General features: G+C 36.0%; 1 non-coding gene across 1 annotated transcript; it reads right to left on the bottom strand.

Annotated features, from left to right (window-relative positions):
• Positions 1-14,023: 14,023 nt before the first annotated feature.
• On the bottom strand, positions 14,024-14,130 carry LOC112499038 (small nucleolar RNA R71). The gene has a single exon (XR_003066565.2). It is a non-coding gene; the product is annotated as a small nucleolar RNA R71 (small nucleolar RNA).
• Positions 14,131-23,452: the final 9,322 nt, after the last annotated feature.

Genomic DNA, 23,452 nt, shown 5'->3' with positions numbered 1-23,452 from the left:
GATAAGAAATCACGCCTCACCCTCTAAATACCAACCTTTGAAAGCTCTAAAGATTAGATATTAAGTTTCATAATCATTAATCTTTAATGATATTGTCCTTTTCAAAAGAGCTCAAAATTTTATTTCAAATTTCATCTCAAATAATGTGGTATATAATGTGTCATTCATTAAGTGGTTGATGATTTTTTTCTAAAATCTAAGTGGACGAATAGATTAGTCACATTATCCTTAAATGATCAATATAGATTAATGAAATAATATTATAAAAAACTATTTGCTTAAAGGTTGGGACGGGGATAAGAAATCACGTCTCACCCTCTAAATACCAACCTTTCTCCCTATTATTATTCGAATTCTGGTGATCACATATGCAAACCGTACTCACAACCAACCTAGCTATGTCCGATAGACTAATTAATCTTATCCTTAAGCTCACCATATGAAATTAGTTACGAATTTCTATTTAACTTGAATTGTTTTATATGGTATTCTAGCATTCCTTACGACGGAGCATCCCTACCATATCTTTTACTAAAATTTAAATTTAATGGAGAAAATTTGAGAAATGAATTCTTCAAATAAAAAATTTATAACATTAAACTTTTAAATCCAATATAAAAACAAATTCGTAGTCACATATTCTCCTCACAAAGCAATGAAAAAATTCTTGAGCTCTTTACTTGCTCCATCTTTTCTCTAGAGTACACAAAATTCTAGCAAAAATTTACAAAATAGTCATGGTATTAGAACTATTATCATTTGCTCTACCAAATTTCACTACAGATAAGTGTGCCTTACTTGGAGCAAAAATTGCATTGATCTCAAAAAAAAAAAAAACAAAAAAAAACATTTCAATGTTGCGAGAAGCAATAAATTTATTAGAGAAATCGTGCCATTATCGAATTAGCGATATACCAGATTTCACTTCCATGGAAAGTCTAGAAAATTTTTTAGTTGCCTGGTGCTCATATGCTAATTGATTCTCTTCACTGTCGTCCAGGCCATTGGAAACGAATCAAACGATGGATGGTGGGTGAAATTCCAATGTTTTGACTAAAAAAGCTGCTCTAATGGAAGCTTGAATTGTCGAACTTTTTTAATATATTTGACTTCTAAGTTGTTTGCTGAGTACTTAGGAGTATAAATAACAATCCATTGGTTTTGAGTGAGATGAATATATTTTTTTGCTAGCATCAACATGTGCTTGTTTTGAATGAAAGAGTTGTTAATTCGTTAATTATATTTCTTCTCTCTTGTTTCTTTTCCTGATTTTTCCGATTGATTTCTTACAATGTTAAACAAAAATAACGTTTCTATTATATTAATATGGACGTAGGACTTCTTAAATAATTTCTTTGTGAAACGTTAATTTTTTTAATTTAGTTTATTACTTATAAAGTTAGGAGTGAATAAAGTATAAATTAATTTTTTTCTCTCTACCTAACTCTGAATTTGAATATAAAAAATTTATCCTCTCATATTTCAGCAAAAGTATCAAAAGTTAATTTTATGACTTTTTTTGTTTAATTTCACATCTTATCATATATATAAACACTAACTAAATAATTTTCTTTTCCAGGGTCGGGTTTGAAGGGAAATTGATCATGTGACCTACTTTTTTTACTACAAGTGGCAAAACAACTCGACTTATCCCCTAAGAGATACGAGAGTTATTTTCGTTGGTTAATATTCTTATGACATTAAAAAAAATAACTAGTATATTTATGGACAAATCTTAAATATTTGTGTTACTTTACTAGAATTTTAAGTGTTGTGAAAATTTTGGTAAACAAGATATATATATATATATATATATATATATATATATAAGGGCTTAATATATTATCCCAGTACTGGAACTGGGGCTCGCACCCTTGTGGTGACTCCTGTAAGGCCGATGTGGGGTCACGATGTCGTGGCATAACGTGGAGACGTTACCTGGTTTGGTCCGGGTGGTGCTTAAGTATAAAGTAGTGCCTTCTCCTAACAACTTAAGCTTTTAGGGCGAGTGGTAAGCGCCTTAAGTGGTATCAGAGCCAGCCAGGGTTCGAAACTCGGGGGGGGAGGAATGGGCTTAATATATTATCCCAGTACTGGAACTGGGGCCCGCACCCTTGTGGTGACTCCTGTAAGGCCGATGTGGGGTCACGATGTCGTGGCATAACGTGGAGACGTTACCTGATTTGGTCCGGGTGGTGCTTAAGTATAAAGTAGCGCCTTCTCCTAACAGCTTAAGCTTTTAGGGCGAGTGGTAAGCGCCTTAAGTGGTATCAGAGCCAGCCAGGGTTCGAAACTCGGGGGGGAGGAATGGGCTTAATATATTATCCCAGTACTGGAACTGGGGCCCACACCCTTGTGGTGACTCCTGTAAGGCCGATGTGGGGTCACGATGTCGTGGCATAACGTGGAGACGTTACCTGGTTTGGTCCGGGTGGTGCTTAAGTATAAAGTAGCGCCTTCTCCTAACAGCTTAAGCTTTTAGGGCGAGTGGTAAGCGCCTTAAGTGGTATCAGAGCCAAGGGGAGGAAAGTGTTTTATTGTTTAGAGTTTTGTGTTTAAAATCTTGTGTTTTATTTTGAAGTTTTGTTTTGTGGTGAATTTTTACTGGTTGTAAGTCCCGTTTTAGGATAAGGATTCCGCTGAGGGCTGTAAATCCATACCTGTAGCCATATTGACCAAACCAAAAATAGACCATAAGGTCTTGACCATGGATCCTTCGATCTGTAGAACATCGTCCTTTTCTAGCTCTTCTTCCGGGAAGACTAGTGAGTCAAAGCATGTTGTGAGTTCAGAAGAATTCATTATTGAGAACTTTGATAAAGCAATTGATTTTTGGGAACTTCCAAAAATTTCCAAAGAAAAGATTTACAAAACAAAAATGCTTGATCTTTTAAAGCATGATTATATTATAAAGACTGAAGAACGTGATATAACTCTTTCAGAGCCTTTTGAAACAATTTATTTGTTTTCAAAAAAATCTTTAAAGAAATTAAAAGAAAAGAATTTCAAATATATTCACATTGGTTTAATCCAAGTAGGAATAAAACCTTTGACCAAAGAAGGCTTGGATACTTCTATCCTTACTGTCCTTAGAGATGGGCGATTCATCTCTTTTGATGATTCTTTACTAAGTAGTATCGAATCTAGTCTATGTAAAGGTCCCATATCTTTTGATTGTTATCCAAATATAACAATTTCCCTTAAAGACAAAAATATTTTAAAGAGCATGATTTTACAAATCAAAACCCATAATTATCATATGATTAAGGGATCCATCCCAGTTGCATTAATTTTTAAAATTTCTTACAAAGCCATGATTTCTGCATTTAGCACACAGCATAAATACCAGTCGAAAAGAGATGAGACCCTTCTCTTGCAGACTGACTTGTCCAAAGTAAACACGGTCATTCCTAAACCAATCCAATGGAAGGATGTCAATCTTCCAGAGGAATGGATCCTTGAAGGAGCCGCTCCACCAGCGATTCCGAAACAACTTGAGCCTAATACAGAGTTGCAAAATGTGACTCAGTATTCCGATGGTAAAGTGAAACTATCATTCAGGAGATCTACCTCATCTAGATTTTTTGATAAAGCGTCGTGCTCAAGCATTCCTTCATTAGAAAGGAAATTTACAAAAATACCCTCTGTTATAAATCTCCATTTTCAGTCCATAAAAAGTCAACCTAGGTTTTCTACTTCAGATATACCTAGTACCTCCATTCGATCAGTTGATTACACCACTAGTGTTCCTCATCCGATTTACACTAGTAATCAACATGTACAAAGTCAGGAAGAGAAGGAACATTCTCCTCCAACTTCCCCTACGTTTTCTGCTGTTACAGAAAATGTCATTAATGTCATTGAAAAAGAATTTGAATTAGATAAAACTTTTCTGCATAATGATTTTTATTCTGATTTAAACAAAGAAAAAAGACTTTGGTTTTTCAAACACTTTTTAAACCAAAGAAAAGAAATCCAACAAACTTACTATGAATTTGTGAATTTTCATAAAACTCATATATTGTTTTTTGATTGGTTTGAGATATATTCTTCTGATAACAACATCTCTTATCCTTTTAAAGAGTCAAACCCTATTACTATTAGGAAGAAAGTTCCTGAATGGAAACTTCTTGATAGTGATAGAACTATAGAGTCTGAACACCCACCTCTTCGGAGTGTAACCGTTGATCACGGTGAACCTCTTGTCCAAATTCGAGCTTCACCTTACAAAATTCCAAAACCAAATGATTCTGAGGCAAATTTAAGTAGTATTATCCAACAGAATAATTTTTGTAATACTAACTTAAATACAATCGGAAAGCAGTTGACTAGGATAGAAAACCAAATCCAGAAGTCAACTATTACTGTTCCATCAATTTCTCATATTCCAACAAAATCGGATTCTAACAAAAAGCTTAAGGAACCTATTTTCAAACCCTTTCAGGTTTCGAAAACTAGCCAAAAGCTTGTTCAAGAGTCAAAATTAGATTTTGCTAAAGCCATTAGAGAACAATTAGATAGGATAGAAGCTGCTTCTTCCTCATCTAGCAAAGTTCAGATAGCCCCTGATACTCCTCAATCTAGCAAGATTGGAGTATTAGAACAAGACCAAATGTCTATAGCCTCTTCTGATATAGAAGCCTTCAAAGAAGAACCTTCTACTCCTAAAGCCAACAAAATTTATTGGGAATTAGCCCTTCCCACTGTCAAGACTCCACCGGATCTAGCAATAGATAATAGACCAAGTGCATTAAATCAATCCCGATATAATGCATCTTCAGTCTATGAGTGAAATATTGACGGCATGTCCGAATACAATATCCTAGGATTGTTGCAACAAATAACAATGGCAGCCAATGCCTATAAAACCCAAGCAGAAACTTCTGATCGTGCTATATCAGAAATCCTCATTGCCGGTTTTACTGGTCAATTAAAAGGTTGGTGGGATCATCTTCTCACTAATCAGCAACAATTAGACATTCTAAATTCCATTCAAGTCGATGAAAATGGGGTCCCTATTCTTGATGAGTTCAACAATCCAATTCAGGATGCTGTTGCTACTCTAATTTTAACCATTTCCCTCCATTTCATTGGTGACCCTTCACACCTTCGTGATAAAAACGTTGAGTTACTACATAATTTAAGATGTAGGAAACTTAGTGAATTTCAAAGTTACAAAACCTCATTTTTTACCAGACTATTTCTAAGGGATGATGCAAATCATATAACTTGGAAAGAAAAATTTCTCGCTGGATTACCTACTCTTCTAGGTGAAAAGGTAAAAAATTCCATTAAAGCCCTTTATGATAACCGTATTCCTTATGATGAGTTCACCTATGGTGAACTCGTCAGTTTTGTCAATAAAGAAGGATTAAAGATTTGTCAAGATTTGAAATTACAGAAACGACTTAAGTGGGAGCTTAAGAAGTCTAAACAAGAATTAGGCGGTTTCTGTAAACAATTTAATTATGACCCCTTTAAAACTTCTATCTCCAAAGATTGTAATGGCGAGTGTTCTACTAAACCCCGCAGGAAACATTACAAATCAAAAAATTTTAGGAAACCCTTTCGTAATTTTAGAGAACTTCCTTATAAGAAACCTTTGAGGCCTTATAAGAAACCCAAATTCTCTAAAAGAAAAGAGTTTAGAGCCAAACCAAAGACCCCTTTCAATTACAAAGAAGCTATATGTCATAAATGTGGCATGAAAGGTCATACTGCAAATTATTGCAGGATGAACAAAAAGCTTCATGAACTTGACCTCGACGAAGAGATCCTTTCCAAATTAGCCCCCCTTCTTGTCGAATCTTCTGATTCCGAATCTTCTATGTCGGGAGACAGTGATCCATATCAAGTTGATGAGCTTTTTGACTCAGATGACTCTATATCTAGCAGTAGTGAATCTGAATCTGATTCATATTTAAAGAAAATCAATGTTTTGACTAAAGACCAAGAAACTTTTCTTGAACTTGTAAAGCATATTTCTGATCCAAATCTTCAAAAAGAATATCTTGATAAACTTTTGAAAACTTTGAATTTTAATAAAGCCGAGACTTCTAAAGTCCCAATTGTTAAAAAGAATTCTTATGATCTTACTCAAATTTTGGATAAAAAGAAAACAAAGAAGACGGTTCCTAATATCCAAGATCTTTAGAAAGAGATAAAAGAAATTAAATGTGAAATCAGAGATTTAAAAGAAAAACAAAGAAGTGATTATGATACTATCCAACTTCTTTTACAAAAACAATTGCAGGATAATTCAGACAATGAATCTAATCATAATGATGGTGATGATATTAAAGTAGAAAACATTGAGTCAGTACCCAATGATTTTCTATTTGTTTTAAAACAAATCACCACAAGAAAGTATTTGATTAAAGTCACTTTAATCTTTTCTGATGATTTTGCAATGGACGCCATTGCCCTTTTTGATACTGGCGCCGATTTAAATTGCATTAGAGAAGACATCGTCCCCAAAAGATTTCATGAAAAAACAAAAGAAAGACTTTCTGCCGCTAATAATTCAAAACTGAATGTCAGTTCCAAGGTTGAAGCCTCAATCCATAATAATGGTTTTGATTTTAAAACTTCTTTTGTCCTCACAAATGATATTCATCATGCCATCATTTTGGGAACTCCTTTTATAAATCTTATAACTCCATATACTATCAATTATGATAGTATATCCTTCAAATAAAAAAATAAGAAACTTGTTTTCCCTTTTATTGAAAAACCTAAAACAAGGAATTTGAATATTGTTAAGGCCTGTTCTGTTTATCAAAACAGAATAAATAACCTACTTAAATCAAAACAGTGTGATCTAATGTTTTTACAGAAGGATTTAAACTTACAAAGAATTGAAAGCCAATTACAAAGTAATTTCATTAAAAAAAAGATTTCTGATTTCAAAACTCTCATTGAAAAAGAAATTTGTGCTGATCTACCTTCTGCTTTTTGGGACAGAAAACAACACATGGTAGATCTACCTTATGAAACGTCTTTTAATGAAAGACAGATCCCCACTAAAGCACGTCCAATCCAGATGAACATGGAATTGGAACAACATTGCAAAAATGAAATCAAAGATTTAGAGTCAAAAAGACTCATTGTTAAGTTAAGGTCCCCATGGTCTTGTGCCGCTTTTTATGTTAATAAAAATTCTGAAATTGAAAGAGGCACTCCTAGATTAGTTATAAACTACAAACCTCTTAATAACGCCCTAAAATGGATTAGGTATCCAATACCTAATAAAAAGGATTTACTTCAAAAACTATGTTCTGCTCTTATTTTTTCAAAATTCGACATGAAATCTGGTTTTTGGCAAATTCAAATTCATCCTAATGACTGTTACAAAACTGCTTTTACTGTTCCATTTGGACAGTATGAGTGGACTGTTATGCCCTTTGGTTTAAAGAATGCACCCTCAGAATTTCAAAGAATTATGAATGATATTTATAATCCTTATTCTGATTTTTGCATTGTTTACATTGACGATGTATTGATATTTTCCAATTCTATCGATCAACATTTCAAACATTTAAAGACTTTTTATTTTGCCACCAGAAAGGCTGGATTGACAATTTCTAGTTCTAAAGTTTCTTTATTTCAAACAAAAGTCAGATTCCTTGGTCATCATATTTCTAAAGGAACAATCACTCCAATCGAGAGATCTCTTTTGTTTGCTGATAAAATTCTTAACAAAACTCAATTACAAAGATTTCTTGGGAGTTTAAATTATGTTCTTGATTTCTGTCCTAACATTAATAGGATGTCTAAACCCTTGCATGATAGATTAAAGAAAAAACCTGTTCCTTGGACAGATGAACATACCAAGGTTGTAAAGCTTATAAAGAATTCTGTGAAAAGCATCCCATGTTTATATCTTGCTAATCCTACATTACCTAAAATTGTTGAAACTGATGATTCTGATTTAGGTTATGGAGGCATATTAAAGCAAAAAGAAAATGATAAAGAACAGATAGTACAATATGTTTCTGCACATTAGAATGATTGCCAGAAAAATTATTCTACTATAAAAAAAGAAATTCTTTCCATTGTTTTATGTGTTACAAAATTTCAAAGTGATTTACTAAATCAAAAATTTCTACTTAGAATTGATTGCAAAGCTGCAAAACATGTTTTGGAAAAAGATGTTCAAAATATTGCATCAAAACAGATTTTTGCACGATGGCAAGCCATTTTAAGTGTTTTTTATTTTGATATTGAATATATTAAAGGTGATACAAATTTTATTCCTGATTTTCTAACTCGGGAATTTCTTCAAAACAGATAATGCCGCCAAAGAAGAAAGACAAAGGTAAAGCTGTTCTTAAAGATTCTGAATCTAGAGCAACCTCTAAAGAACCCCAAGCTACCCCTTCTAAAGACAAATTACTTTCCTCAGCCATGCCTATTAAATCTTGGATAGAAATGGTTGAAGAACATGGTGCCCATTACAAAACCACTTCTTCTGATGACCAAGTAAGACAATGGATGAGTTCCATTACAAAGTCCCCTGAGCTTATGCTCGCCTTACAAAACCTTTCCCAAAGCCAGATTTTCTCAAAAGAAGAAAAAGAAAACCCTATCTCCAAAGAAATCTCAAAACCCTCTTCTCAAAATGTGATTGTCTCTGGTGAAAGCTCTTCTTCCCAAATTGTGCTTTCCCAACCATCACCTTCAAAGAAAACCTCCGATTGGTTTGATAAAACCCATTTTCAAAATATTCTTTCTTTAGAAGATGGATTTTACCATGCTGATCCTTTCCAAGCAATTTCAAAGTTTTTCCCTAAGGGCTGGTTTTTTAAACCATGGGATTTAACAAAACCCCAGTCTTACTATCAAAACATTTTAGAAATCACTGATTCAGTTAAGTTCAAACATTTCTTTCTCAGTGAATCACATTCAGAACCAGCCTATTCCACGGCTACTATTTTAAAAGTTTTGAGCCCAAACCAATGGGGTGACCTACTCCATAATTTTTAAACTTTTCCTTTAAATTTCCAAACACGTTTACCTCATTGTCGGACTTATTCCTACTGGGATTACCAACAAGCCTGGTATAACACCTTTTTTTTATCCAAAATCCCAAAAAATCCCATTCTTGGTTATTTTTCTTCAACCCAAAAATAACCGTCCAAAGCCTTCCAAACTGGTTCCATCATTGGTGGAATACTTTTGGCCCAATACCACAAATTTTAACCCCAAATGCCACCCATTGTTTAAACCTCTTCAAAGCCCATTATACTCCTTCTGAATCCGAGAAAAGGTTTCCCCCATTTCTCTGTTTCTGTACAAATTTCTTCCTTCCATGGGTATGGATGTGGAACCTTAGGCTTCATACCCAAGATTCCCAACTCATCCTTCAAAGAACCTTTAAAGTAAAATGGTGGTCCAAATTTGACGAACAGTCAAAATTGACTGAAAATTTGGTCCGAGATTGGCTCTCTGCCAAAGGCCTTCTTCAACCCACCATAACACATTCTAAAGCCCAACAAACCTTTTTGACCCAAAAGTCCAAAGCCCAATCCCTATTGGCAAGTGCCAAAACAGAAGAAGAATACTTCAAAGCCATGGAACAGCTCCTCGCCTCCCAGTCAAAGTCATCAGTAGCTGACACCTCTGAAGACGAAGAAGAAGATGAAGATGAAGAGCCCTTTATTTCTCTTGGAGATGATAATGAAGATGAATGTTTCAGAATTTTCTCTCCAGTAAAGCATTGTAAATAATTATTTGATTATTTACTTTAAAAAAAATTATTGTTCTGTTTCTTCGGGTGGTCCTCTGGACACAAGTGAGAGCGCACATGTCTCTTTACCCGTATCGTATTTCAATTTTTGTACAAAGAATCTACTATTCAGAGTTACGATCCAGATGTTACTGTGCACTTAAAGCTCCGCTACAGTGAACAGTACAGATTTCCAGAGTTTACTGTGCACTTAAAATCCCGCTACAGTGAATAGTTTAAAGATCTTTGTATAAAATCCGAGAGGAAGACTCAGACTCCTCAGGTTTTTCATTTCTAAGTCTGGAACTTCTCTCTCTTCTTCTCTCCCTTCTCTCTAGAATCCTCTCTCTCTCTCCCTCTCTCTCTCTCTCTCTGGGAATAGGAATCTGGAATCCGAAGACAAAAAGAAATTTCTCCTGTCTTCAGATTAATTTCCCATTATTTCCCTTTCTTCTCTACAAAGAAAACCAACCGATGTAAGCATTTCATTCCAGTTTTATTAAAGCATTTGTAATTTTATTTAAAGGAATTTAATTTCCGCACTTTAAATTTCAGCAATTTAAATTTCTGCAATTTAATTTTATGTAACATTTAAATTTCCGCAATTTACATTTAAAGCATTTAAATTTCAGTCTTTTAAAGCTTTCTATGCATGCTCTGCAGACTGATCTGTATCAGTTCTGTCATATAAACTGTACGTTCCTCTGAGGCAAAGAGACCAGATCTCGATCCTCAGTTGTAAATCTTCTCTTCTCCCTCCATTCCTTCAGAGCACTATTTCCGGGAACCGAATCTGGTACTGTGTTTGTACCCAAGCCTCTAGATGTATGTGTTGCTAGGCTTGCTAAAGAATTTAATAAAGATTTGGTAAATTGTTTAAAATCTGACAACCGCGTTTAAAGAACTTAATTATTATTTGGTAAAGCAAAATTAAGTTGGTATATCGGCTGGAAACCCGAACGTGTGGGCTATTGATTTGTTCTAAGTTAGATCTGGGTCCAAAGGCAGATTCCCTTCTGCATCGATCTGGTTTAACAACGCCACGTACTAATTTAATAAATATAAAACCTGACCAACCGCGATCCAAAGCAAATCTACTTAATCTAAAATTGGTAACTGAATTTAAAATTTGAACAAACGCGATCCAATTTGTTCTATCTAAAGCAATCAATAAAGAATTATTTCGAAAACACATCCATCCTTCGATCCTATTTCCTTCTAAGGACTTTGATAAATTAATGCAACTGGGATGTTTTTCCAGTTGCATTAATTCGGGTTTACAATGCTTTACTGGAGAGAAAATTCTGAAACAGTCAACGCCACGTACTAATCAAATAATTATTTACAACGCTTTACTGGAGAGAAACAAGAAACATGATATTCATCATGTTCATATATATATATGAACAGCAAAAGTATCAAAAGTAAAAAAAATTTGCCTACGGATTTTCTTAACTTTCTTTATTAATTTCCCTTCTTTCCATATATGTTCTTATGTAACAAATAACAAGAATTATTATAATTTGATATATGTTAATCAAATCTTTTGTAGCAACTCTCCCTAAATTCCAGAGGGAATTCGAGGGGGGTCTCTAGATGCAATTTACAACTAAAGCATGGTAGAAGCGTTAAAACTAATAAACTTAAAAATATTTCTAGAATATATAAACCTTCGATCCTTAAATAGTGGAAAATGTAAAATTTGCCAAACTATCTATCATCCTCAATGTAGATTTTCTCCTCACTTAACATTAATCAATTTTGATCATGGAAATTACAATAAACTTTAATGAGTACAAGAATTAGTAAAGAAAGCAATTTTTCATCTACCAGAATACACACACTTATGTATAATACAAATACACACTTATATATAATACAAATACACGATATGCAATGCTCTTTGAAAAACATCATAAAAGAAGTTCTTCAAAACCTAGGGTCACTTTCAAAACCTTTCCTTTCAAATCACTTACTTAAACTATCTTTATTCAATTACCATTTATTATGACTCTCACTTAACATTCATACTTTCACATAATACTTATTTTGGGCTTTACACAAGCATCCTTCACCCACTTATCTCTTAAAATAAAATATGGAGTGCTTACTGATAACTCTAGGAAATGAGAGTTATTACATTTATTTTAGACTTGAAGAAAGGCCATTTAGAAAGCAAATAATGTATTTTGATTACATTTTGGTGAACTTTTGCATAAACATTCATTTTAATTGAGTCTTAACAAGTTTTGCTTGAATAATAGTAATTTGTGCTAAAAACAAGTTTTAATTTGTAGGTTTTAAATTCATAAAAGGATGCGGAGACATTAGATGAGAAAGAGAAGGAAAGAAGATGATCACAAAAGAAGGAAAGCACAATTGGAAATGACACAAGTGCTATTGCGGATGTTAGAGCAACCAATGCTGTAACAATCTAGGAGAAACGCGGGAGAAAATATAGGCGCGGGTCAGCAATTAAATTACAATCTGCATGTTTCCTAATTAAAACACAGGCACGCGCATGGGCGTTGGTTTGGAAAACCTAATTTGCAAATATATAAAGGAGGCATGAACCACATAAAAGCGGCGGTGGAATTAACATTCAAAAACAATTAAAAAGGCAAGAAGAAGATCGAGATTAAGGAGGGCTATTCGGCATCATTGAAGCACCGAGGAGGATCCTTAGACTTTCATCGTGCTCAACTCATATTATCTTTCTTCCTTTGATTGATTGGATGTATTCTGCGATCAGTATATTTATGTTTATTTTTCTCATTCAGAATATAAACTGAATTTACTTGTAGTTGAGTGACAAATAATCCAATGGGTTCTTGACTATTCTTATATGATGTTATGATAATGCTGTAGCATTATACTCTAATAATTTTTTATGATATAATTGTTATTTCGGTTGACCACCCATTTAATAGTTTCAGTTAGTATAGAGCAGCAAAAGGGCATGTCTCAGCGGACATTATTAGAGTATTACTTGTTCTTAAATTGAGTTTGCTGGATTAGGTTATCTTAAATCTCATAAGGGCAGTGCTTGAAATTAAGATTTGTGATATCTTAGACATAGGTGTTCACCTTGTAGGGTAGAGGGATTAAAGATCATAAAGCCATACATTAAATTTATGAGCAACTGGTCATTGTTAGTAGATTTAAAGGTATGAGATTTCCAACATGCGATAGTTGCGGATGCAGATTTGTTCTACCCAGTGCTGCAGCACTTATCATAACAACCAGTGCTAATTCGGTAATCAACAGTCACCCCATTAGGAGAATTTGATCATTCAACTACTATATTATTAATTGAACCTTGGACACATTTAATTAAGTTTATTTTATTTCGATATTGCTTTAATTCCCATCTCTCACAATTATTATTTACGATAGAATTATTTGGCAATTGTTTGTTTCGGTCTTTAGTTGACGTGCATTATTGTGATTGCTTTAACATTTTGAGTAACATCAATCCTTGTGGAGACGATCTTGAATACTCATCACTTTATTACTTATTGTGTATACTTGCACATTGGCATTGATAATAATTGATTATACAAATCAACCAACAAGTTTTTGGCGCCGTTGCCGGGGATTGATTGTTTATTTTTGGAGTGTGAAGTAAATTGCGATAGCACCAAACTTAACTCAATTCATTCTATTGATTGGCAGATCAGTACGTACATGCACAAAAATAAATCTGAGGTATTCCAATTCGATCCTGAGATTGAAAGGACTATCAAGAGATTGCGAAGAGAACAAAGAAATTCAAAGACTGCTTCAGGCATGAATAACTTGCAAGATGAGGGAAATTTGAACCCTCACGGACCTTTACAACCAGCAAACATTCAAGAAGAGCGGAATAAATATGCTAACGGGAGACAACCAGGAAATAACAATATTATTTACATGGCAGATGACAGGGACCGAGCTATACGAGATTATGCTGTGCTAACTCCTCAAGTTGTCCATCTTGGCATCATCAGACCTGAAGTAGATGCTGTCAACTTTGAATTAAAACCAGTGATGTTTTAAATGTTGCAAACAGTTGGGCAATTCAATGGACTGCCAAATGAAGATCCTCATCTCCATCTTAAATTGTTCTTCGAAGTAAGTGATGCTTTCAAAATTGCTGGAGCAACGCAAGATGCTTTAAGGCTGAGGCTTTTTTCTTATTCCTTAAGGGATAGAGCAAGAGCATGGTTAAATTCATTACCATCTGATTCCATTACTACATGGAATGAATTGGCTGATAAATTCCTAATGAAATATTTCCCACCGATAAAGAATGCGAAATTACGGAATGAGATTACCTCCTTCCATCAAATTGAAAATGAAAGTTTGTACGAGGCTTGGGAAAGGTTCAAGGAATTGCTCAGAAGGTGTCCTCATCATGGTATTCCTTGTTGCATTCAATTGGAAACTTTCTACAATGGGTTGAATCCGAGTACAAGGTTAATGGTGGATGCTTCAGCAAATGGAGCTCTGTTATCCAAATCCTACACTGAAGCTTATGAGATTTTAGAGAGAATTGCCAATAATAACTATCAGTGGCCTTCAGCTAGGCAACCAGTAGCAAGAGGATCAGCAGGGGTACATAGCATTGATGCAATTACAGCCTTATCAGCTCAAGTAACTTCATTGACTAACATAGTAAAAGCCATGACAGCTGCTCCAGTAACAGTAAAGCAAGTTACTGAACTTTCTTATGTCTATTGTGGTGAAGATCATGATTTTGATAATTGCCCTGGAAATCCAGCCTCAGTAATTATGTGGGTAACTTCAATCGACAACCTCAGAACAACCCATATTCAAATACTTACAACCCAGGCTGGAAACAACACCCAAATTTCTCATTGAGCAATCAGAATTGAAATCCTCCAACATTGAATGGGCTAAGTAGAAACACACAACCACAACCACCTGGTTTTCATCAACAAAGTCAAGGGCAAAAGCATATCAGTCAGGATCCAATCACTTCATTGGAAGTATTAATCAAGGAGTACATTGTAAAGAATGAAGCAATTGTGCAGAGTCAAGTTGTGTCCTTGAGAAACCTTGAGAACCAAATGGGACAATTAGCTACAGCAATGAGCAGCAGAACTCAAGGAAGCTTACCTAGCAACACAGAAGATCATAGGAGAGAGAGAGCAAAGAACACTGTAAAGTGATTAGTCTGAGATCTGGAAAGCATATTGATATCCTAGTTGAGGTGACCAAAAATGGGATGGAAGGTATTTCAGCTCAAAAACCAACTCAAAAGGAAAGCATGTTACAGCAGACTCCCCATCAAGACACTGACGCAAGGGACCCAGCTACAGCAACTGCAAAAGAAAATCAACCAGATCTTGCTGAAAAAGAAGTTACAACACCAGTAGCCACAACCTGCACCAACTTAAACAAACAGAGTTTGGTACCTCCTGAATCTAACCAGCAGTTTAGATATCCACCATTCTTCCCTCAAAGGTTCCAGAAACAAAAACAAGACAAGCAGTTCAGCAAATTCCTGGAAGTGTTGAAGCAACTACACATAAACATACCTTTTGTGGAAGCTTTGGAGCAAATGCCAAATTATGTAAAATTTCTAAAAGATATCTTGGCACGAAAAAGAAAGCTGGGAGAGTTTGAAACTGTTGTTCTAACATAGGAAAACAGCCATATGCTTCAGAGTAAAATTTCCACAAAATTGAAAGATCCAGGGAGTTTTACAATGCCCTGCTTTATAGGGAATAGGTATGCTGGCAGAGCACTTTATAATTTGGGAGCTAGTATCAACTTGATGCCATTATCTGTATTTAAGCAGCTTTGAGTAGGGGAGTGCAGACCAACAACTGTCACTCTGCAATTAGCTGACAGATCTCATGCATATCCTGAAGGAAAAATAGAGGATGTACTGGTGAAGGTTGACAAATTCATTTTTCGAGTGGATTTCATTGTGCTGGACTTTAAAGCTGACAAAGAGGCACCCATTATACTTGGCAGACCTTTTCTGGCAACTGAAAAGACTTTGATAGATGTCCAGAAAGGAGAGCTGACCATGAGAGTGAATTATCAGCAAGTCACATTCAATGTACTAGAGGCTATGAGAAACCCTAATGAAATAGAAGATTGTAATTTCCTAAGTGTAGTGGATCTTGTTGTAGCAAACAGATTGGACAGATGCTACAGTAATATACTTAACAAAGTAACCACCTTTGAGGAGGTTGAAGAGGAAGATGTTGCAGCAATTCAAACATATTGGATGGACAAACAACAATCTAATGGGTACAATAGGGTTATTTAACACCTGAATCTTTCAGACAGGGAAGTAAAAATAACTTTATCATTTATTGAATCACCCCCTGGTTTTGAATTAAAATTGTTACCTTCACATTTAAAGTATGCTTATCTTGGTCAAAACAACCCACTCCCTGTAATCATTTCTTCTACTTTGGATGTAGGTCAAGAACAAAGCCTAGTAGATTTGCTGGGAAAATACAGAAGAGCAATTGGATGGACCATGACAGATATAAAGGGTATCAACCCATCAATATATATGCATAAGATCCTTTTAGAAGACTGTTCCAGCAATTCGGTGGAGCACCAGAGAAAGCTGAATCCTATTATGAAAGAAGTGGTGAAGAAGGAAATCATCAAATCGTTAGATGCTAGAATCATATACCCAATATCAGACAGTTCATGGGTAAGCCCAGTTCAGTATGTTCCAAAGAAAGGAGGGATAATAGTAATGGCTAATGAGAAGAATGATCTTATTCCTACAAGGACAGTGACTGGATGGAGAGTGTGTATGGATTACAGGAAGCTCAACAAAGCAACAAGGAAAGACCATTTCCCACTTCCATTCATAGATCAGATGCTGGACAGACTTGCTAGAAAATAATACTACTGTTTCTTAGATGGGTATTCAGGCTACAACCAGATTGCTATAACACCAGAGGATTAAGAGAAGACTACATTTACTTATCCTTACGGAACATTTGCCTTCATAAGAATGTCATTTGGGCTATGCAATGCTCCAGCAACTTTTCAAGGATGCATGATGTCTATATTTTCTAACATGGTAGAGCAGACCTTGAAAATTTTCATGAATGATTTTTCAGTTTTTGGAGAGACATATGGTAATTGTTTACACAACTTGGAAGAAGTTCTTAAAAGATGTGAGATGACCAACTTAGTACTTAATTGGGAGAAGTGCCATTTCATGGTACAAGAAGGAATAATGCTGGGTCACAAGATATCCAAGGATGGTATTGAGGTAGATAAAGCCAAGATAGAGGTAATAGATAAACTACCACCCCCAACCTCAGTAAAGGGTATTAGGAGTTTTCTAGGTCATGTTGGATTCTACAGAAGATTCATCAAGGATTTTTCTAGAGTAGCCAAGCCTCTATGTTCATTGCTGGAGCATGATAAACCATTTCACTTTGACAAAGAATGCCTTCAAGCATTTAGAGAATTAAAGAAAGCCTTGATCACTGCTCCAGTAGTTATATCTCCAAATTGGAATTTACTATTTGAATTGATGTGTGATGCTAGTAATCATTCTGTGGGAGCAGTATTATGGCAAAGAAAGGATAAGGTTTTTCATTCCATATATTATGCAAGCAAAACTCTTACTCCAACTCAGATTAATTACACCACTACAAAGAAGGAGTTGCTGGTAGTAGTTTTTGCTTTTGACAAATTCATAGCTTACCTGGTAGGTACTAAAGTAACTGTTTACACAGACCATGCAGCCATCAAATATTTAATTTCAAAGAAGGATGCCAACCCAAGACTAATCAGATGGATCTTATTGCTTCAAGAATTTGATCTGAAAATTACAGATAGAAAGGGGACTGAGAATCAAGTGGCAGACCACTTGTCACGGTTGGAAGCAGACACTAGTACATTGACAAGGAAGGGCATCACTGAAACGTTTCCTGATGAATAGCTGTTAGCAGTACAGCAAGCATAGATGTTGTAGTAGTCAGAATCTCCATGGTATGCAGACTTTGCTAATTATCTGGTAAGTGGGTTACTACCACTTGAGCTGAAGTTTCAAGAGAAAAAGAAATTTCTTCATAATGTTAGAAGCTACCAGTGGGATGACCCATATTTATATAAGTTATGCTCAGATCAAGTAATAAGACGATGTGTTGCAGTAGAAGAAATACCTCATATACTGCAATCAAGTCATGCTGCAGCATATGGAGGACATTTTGGTGGTCACAGAACAGCTGCCAAAGTTATGCAATCAGGTTATTATTGGCCCACTATTTTTAAAGATGCTTATGAATTTGTTAAATGTTGTGATAGGTGTCAAATGACAGGGGACATAACCAGCAGACATGAGATACCATTGACCAACATACTGGAAGTAGAAGTTTTTGATGTTTGGGGAATAAATTTCATGGGACCTTTTCCCCCATCCTTTGGAAACTTATATATCCTTGTTGCTGTAGACTATGTCTCCAAGTGGGTGGAAGCTACAGCATTACCTACCAATGATGCTAAAACCGTGGTAACTTTTCTTCAAAAAAATGTTTTTCTCCAGGTTTGGTACTCCTAGAGCAATTATTAGTGATGAAAGCGCACATTTTTGCAACAAAATCTTTACTGTAGCAATGATGAAATATGGAGTCAGACACAAGATAGCAACAACATATCACCCACAATCTAATGGTCAGGCTGAAGTGTCCAACAGAGAGATTAAAAAGATCTTAGAAAAAGTGGTGAACCCAACAAGGAAGGACTGGTCTTTACATTTGCATGACTCTTTATGGGCCTACAGAACAGTATACAAAACCCCATTCAGCATGTCTCCTTACCGAATTGTTTATGGCAAGGCTTGTCATTTGCCCCTAGAGCTAGAGCATAAAGCACACTGGGCACTGAAGAAAATAAATTGGGACATGCATGCTGCAGCAGAACAAAGGAAACTTCAACTTTGTGAGCTTGATGAATTATGGCTGTTTTCATATGAAAATGAAAAAATTTATAAAGAGAGAACAAAACATTGGCATGACAAGCATATTCAACACAGGAAGTTCATCCCTAGTCAATTAGTGTTGCTCCACAATACAAGACTAAGGTTGTTTCCGGGAAAGCTCAAGTCACGATGGTCTGGCCCGTTTAAGCTATTGAAATCTTACCCTCATGGAGCTGTTGATCTTTTAGATCAACAAATGGGTCACGAATTCAAGGTTAATGGGCACAGGGTTAAGCATTACATGCACCCAGCAGCAGAAGGGTCAAAGGAGGTGTTATCCCTTCAAGAACCCCACTATTGAGCAAAGACAGAAGGTCAGACTGAAGGACCTTAAATCAAGCGCTTCATGGGAGGCAGCCCATTGAGGAAGCAGCCACATCAAACCAATTTCGATATCCTTTGGTTTTATGGACATCCATTCCTCTTTACCATTTTATTTAATCTTGTTTTGCCATGTTAACCATTTATTTTTATCCTTTTACATTATTGCATTCCTTCTTTTCGATTTACTTTAATCTACCTTATCTTAATAATTTTAGACTTAATTTTAGTTTGAAATAAATGTGACAATTGAATTTCATATTGACAAGTGCAAGTATCTGGTGGCAGAATTCAGAGGACAACAACCACGTGTCAGACGCTTTGGTATGGATTTTGTACCCGTTGTTGGAATGAGCAAATGGGGGCTGTAGCAACAAATTTTCCCGTTACAGTAAATTAAAGGCTGGAGCCTTCACTTACCGTTGGAGATGAAATCGTGACAGATGGACGCTCGAATATGGATAGAAATTGCGGAAACAAATCTTCGAAATCACAGCTTTAATTTCAATGACCGATAATTTTGGGATATGCATATTTAATTCAAATATTTTATTCCCTCAATTATCTCTAATTACTGTAGTTATCTTCAAATTACAGTCAACTATAAAAAAGAGTCATTTTGCTTAATGTCCAAGCCATTATTCCCCATCTCCTTCGCAAGTCCAACTCTCCTAATTCTTTAACATTTCTTCTATTTTGGCTCTCAGGAATAGTAGCCTAACTTTGTTACTGCTACAGCAATGCCGCGATATAAGAAAACAGCGAGCCGCCTCAAAGATCTATCACAATTCCAGAGTTACCATGCCGAAGAAAAATACAAAGAATTCATAGAGCCACGCAGGATTCTGGAAGAAAAAGGGTTTCAATTTCCAGACCAACTCACTGGAATTGTGAAAACAACTCATGATGCTGCAGCAAAGCGAGGATGGCTAGAGTTTTACAAACACCCTCGCAATCCTGTACTGCCAGTGGTAAAAGAATTTTATGCCAATTTTGTAAGCTCTGATCAGTACAATATCTAGGTAAGAAATACACTTGTTCTATTGGACTCTCGTGTTATCAATGTTTTTTATAACTTACCTGTTGAGATTACTTGTGAGTATGCTAAATTGCGTGATAAGTTAACCCCGAAAAAGTGGACCACCATTTTCACAACTCTTACCATCGAAGGGGCATCATGGGTTAACGAGGAAGGGCGTGTAGTTAACAGGATAGAGTTGAAACCTATTGCTAAGGTGTGGGTGAAATTTTTGAAATTTAGACTTATGCCCACCACTCACACTACTACGGTTTCACAAGAAAGATTGGTTTTGCTATACGTCCTTGTTAGAGGGCTCCCTATAGATGTAGGTAGCATCATTACCAAAGAAATCCGAGAATGTGCAGCCAAAACTCATCGAACTGCTGTTTTACTATTTCCTTCACTTGTCACCAGTATTTGTGTAGTTTCAGGTGTTCGTTTTGAAGCCAGCGCTGATCATGTCAAGAATGAGGGTGCCTTTACGGCACGAAAAATTGAAAGAGTTGCTGGCGAGAGTGCTGGAACAACCACTGAACCAGCTGCTGTAACAGGAGCACGACGAACTCTTAGTTTAGAACAGACCATCCAAGCACTCAGCACCAGTATCAATCAATGTATGGAAGCTCAGCAGAGGGAAAATGGTCGGTTTTGGAGCTATCTACAGCACCTGGATGGACAACTACACAAATTTGCTGAGTACATGAAACACAATCATTGGAACTTCCCTACTTCCCTGCTCCAGCAATACAATTTTGACACTAGCACCACAGGTGCTCCAGCAGAAACCAATGAAGAAGCCAATGCTTCAGATGAACCAGCAGAGCAAGCTGCAACTGAACCACCAACAAACGTTGACTCAGAAGATGCTGAACTATCTGACCCACCTGAGGATGAAGGTGATAAATTTGAGACATATAGCTCACCCTCAGAGGCAGAGGATAATTCAGAACATGAACGTGAGGAAACACCCATCCCCACCCAGTCCAAAACTAGGAAGCAGCACATTATTCAAGAAGAGGAGAAGGAAGACCTTGACGTGGAACCTCCTATTCCAGTCTTTGTAAGCAAAGGAAAGGCCAAGGGTAAAGCAAAAATGGCAACACCTCTAGCCTCTGACGATGAAATGGAACAAGTTGATGTTGAGTTAGCTGCTGCAACAGCTAGAGCCATGCCTACATCTGAGCCAGCCAAGCAACTACTTGAGGTAATAGTTGCCATCACAGCCGAGGGCCAGGCAGCTGACGCATTGACTCAAAAGACTCCACAGCCAAGTCCTAGCCAGCCTATCCGCACCAGTCCAAGACAACCCAGCAAACGAAAAGGCAATACATCTGCGGGTACCACAACTCTTCTCACCAGCCCTGCAGCGAAAAAGACAAAGACATTGCCAGCTACCTTCCCAGAGGCTTCACCAAAGGATAAGTTGCTTAGTGCATCCAAGAAGCGCTGATAACATCACATCATGGGCTGTAGTCCCCACCACAGGGGAGTACTTTTCTCTCACTAGTTTCCTTCTTGTTCAAAAAAAAAAAGAGTTGTTTGTCCATTTGTGTGTTTGTATTTTGTTTGTTTGTGAGGACACATCATCTCTCAAGTTTGGGGGGGTTGTTTCCGAATGCATGTGTTTTATGTTTGTGTTTATGTTTGTGTTGTGTGAAGCTCTATCATCTGTTATTTGTGTATGGATTTGAAAACCTAATGAAGATAAATTGAGTGCTATTAAGTATTTATGAGAATGCCAAGTAGAGATAGTTTTAGATAGAAGTGAAATTATGTCCCAACACTTAGCCCGTGATTGAGTTGTATGAGACTGCTAGAGCAAAACCAAAAGAATAGAAAATGTCTTAAGATTTGAAGGAAGAAGCATGTTGATTGACTGTGATATTTATGAAATAAAACTCTGCTCCAATGGCTTAAGTTGCTGAGTAACCAGATCTGAGTATGCACCCCATATGCAGAAATGTGTAAAAAAGTAGCGACATGTGCGCTCTCACTTGTGTCCAGGGGACCACCCGAAGATACATACATAAACTCAAAAATACAATTAATTACAATGGAAATGTGAGCCCCAGTGATTACAGAAGAAGAATATTTCAAAGTTATGGAGCAGCTCATCACCTCTCGATCAAAGTCTTCAGTCGCAGACTCCTCTGACGATGATGATGAAGAGCCATTTATTTCACTTGGAGACGACAATGAATATGATTGTTTCGGAATTTTCTCTCCAATAAAGCATTGTAAATAATTATTGTTTCTAAAAAAAAAGAGTAAATATTCATTTTGTAATTTTCACATTTCCATTGTAATTAATTGTATTTTTAAGTTTATGTATGTATCTTCGGGTGGTCCCCTGGACACAAGTGAGAGCGCACATGTCTCTTCACCCGTATTATACTTGTATTTTAAACTTTGTTACAAAGATTACTGTATGCTACAGCACCGCTACAGTCTACAGTGAAGAATTCTAAAGATTACTGTTCGCTACAGCTCCGCTACAGTCTACAGTGGAGAGTTCCAAAGATTACTATATGCTACAGCTCCGCTACAGTCTACAGTTTAAAAAATTTTTGTATATATTCTAGAGGAAGACTGAGACTCCTCAGAATTTTTCCATTCTCCAATTCTCTTCTTCTCTCTCTTTCTCTCTCTCTCTCTCTCTCGGGAAATCTGGATTAAGATAGCTCAAGGAAATTTTTCCTGGTCTTGTAATTTTCCCTTTCTTCTCTATACAAATCAACCTTTGTAAAGCATTTCGAAAAAGCAATTAATGTAAGCAATTTATTTTTCAATTCTATTTAAAGCATTTGTAATTTAAAGCTTTCAATGTATGTTTAAATTTTCGCAATTTATTTTAAAGCATCACTTGCAGACTGATCTGTATCATATCTGCCTTACAACTGTTACGTTCCTCTGAGGCAACGAGACCAGATCTCAATCCTCAGTTGTATTCTTTTTTTCTCCCTCCTTCCAATCAGATCGCTATTTCTGATATCCAGATCTAGTGATATTTTTGAGCCTTTAGATGTATGTTTGTTGCTAGGCTTGTTTAAAGAATCTAATAAAATATTTGATAAAGCATTAATTAAATATGGAAAGAAGATGATCACAAAAGAAGGAAAGCATAATCGGAAATGACACAAGTGCTGTTGCAGATGTTAGAGCAACCAATGCTGCAGTAATCTGGGAGAAACGCAGGAGAAAATATAGGCGCGAGTCAGTAATTAAATTACAATCTGCATGTTTCCTAATTAAAACACAGGCACGCGCATAGGCACTGGTTTGGAAAACCTAATTTGCAAATATATAAAGGGGGCATGCACCACATAGAAGCGGCGGTGGAATTAACATTCAAAAACAATTAAAAAGGCAAGAATAAGATCCAGATTAAGGAGGGCTATTCGGCATCATT

Source organism: Citrus sinensis, chromosome 7 (genome assembly GCF_022201045.2).
Source record: "Citrus sinensis cultivar Valencia sweet orange chromosome 7, DVS_A1.0, whole genome shotgun sequence".
NCBI lineage: Eukaryota > Viridiplantae > Streptophyta > Magnoliopsida > Sapindales > Rutaceae > Citrus > Citrus sinensis.
The sequence above is the reverse complement of the archived record's forward strand: the minus strand, read 5'-3'. Positions and strand labels throughout refer to the sequence as shown.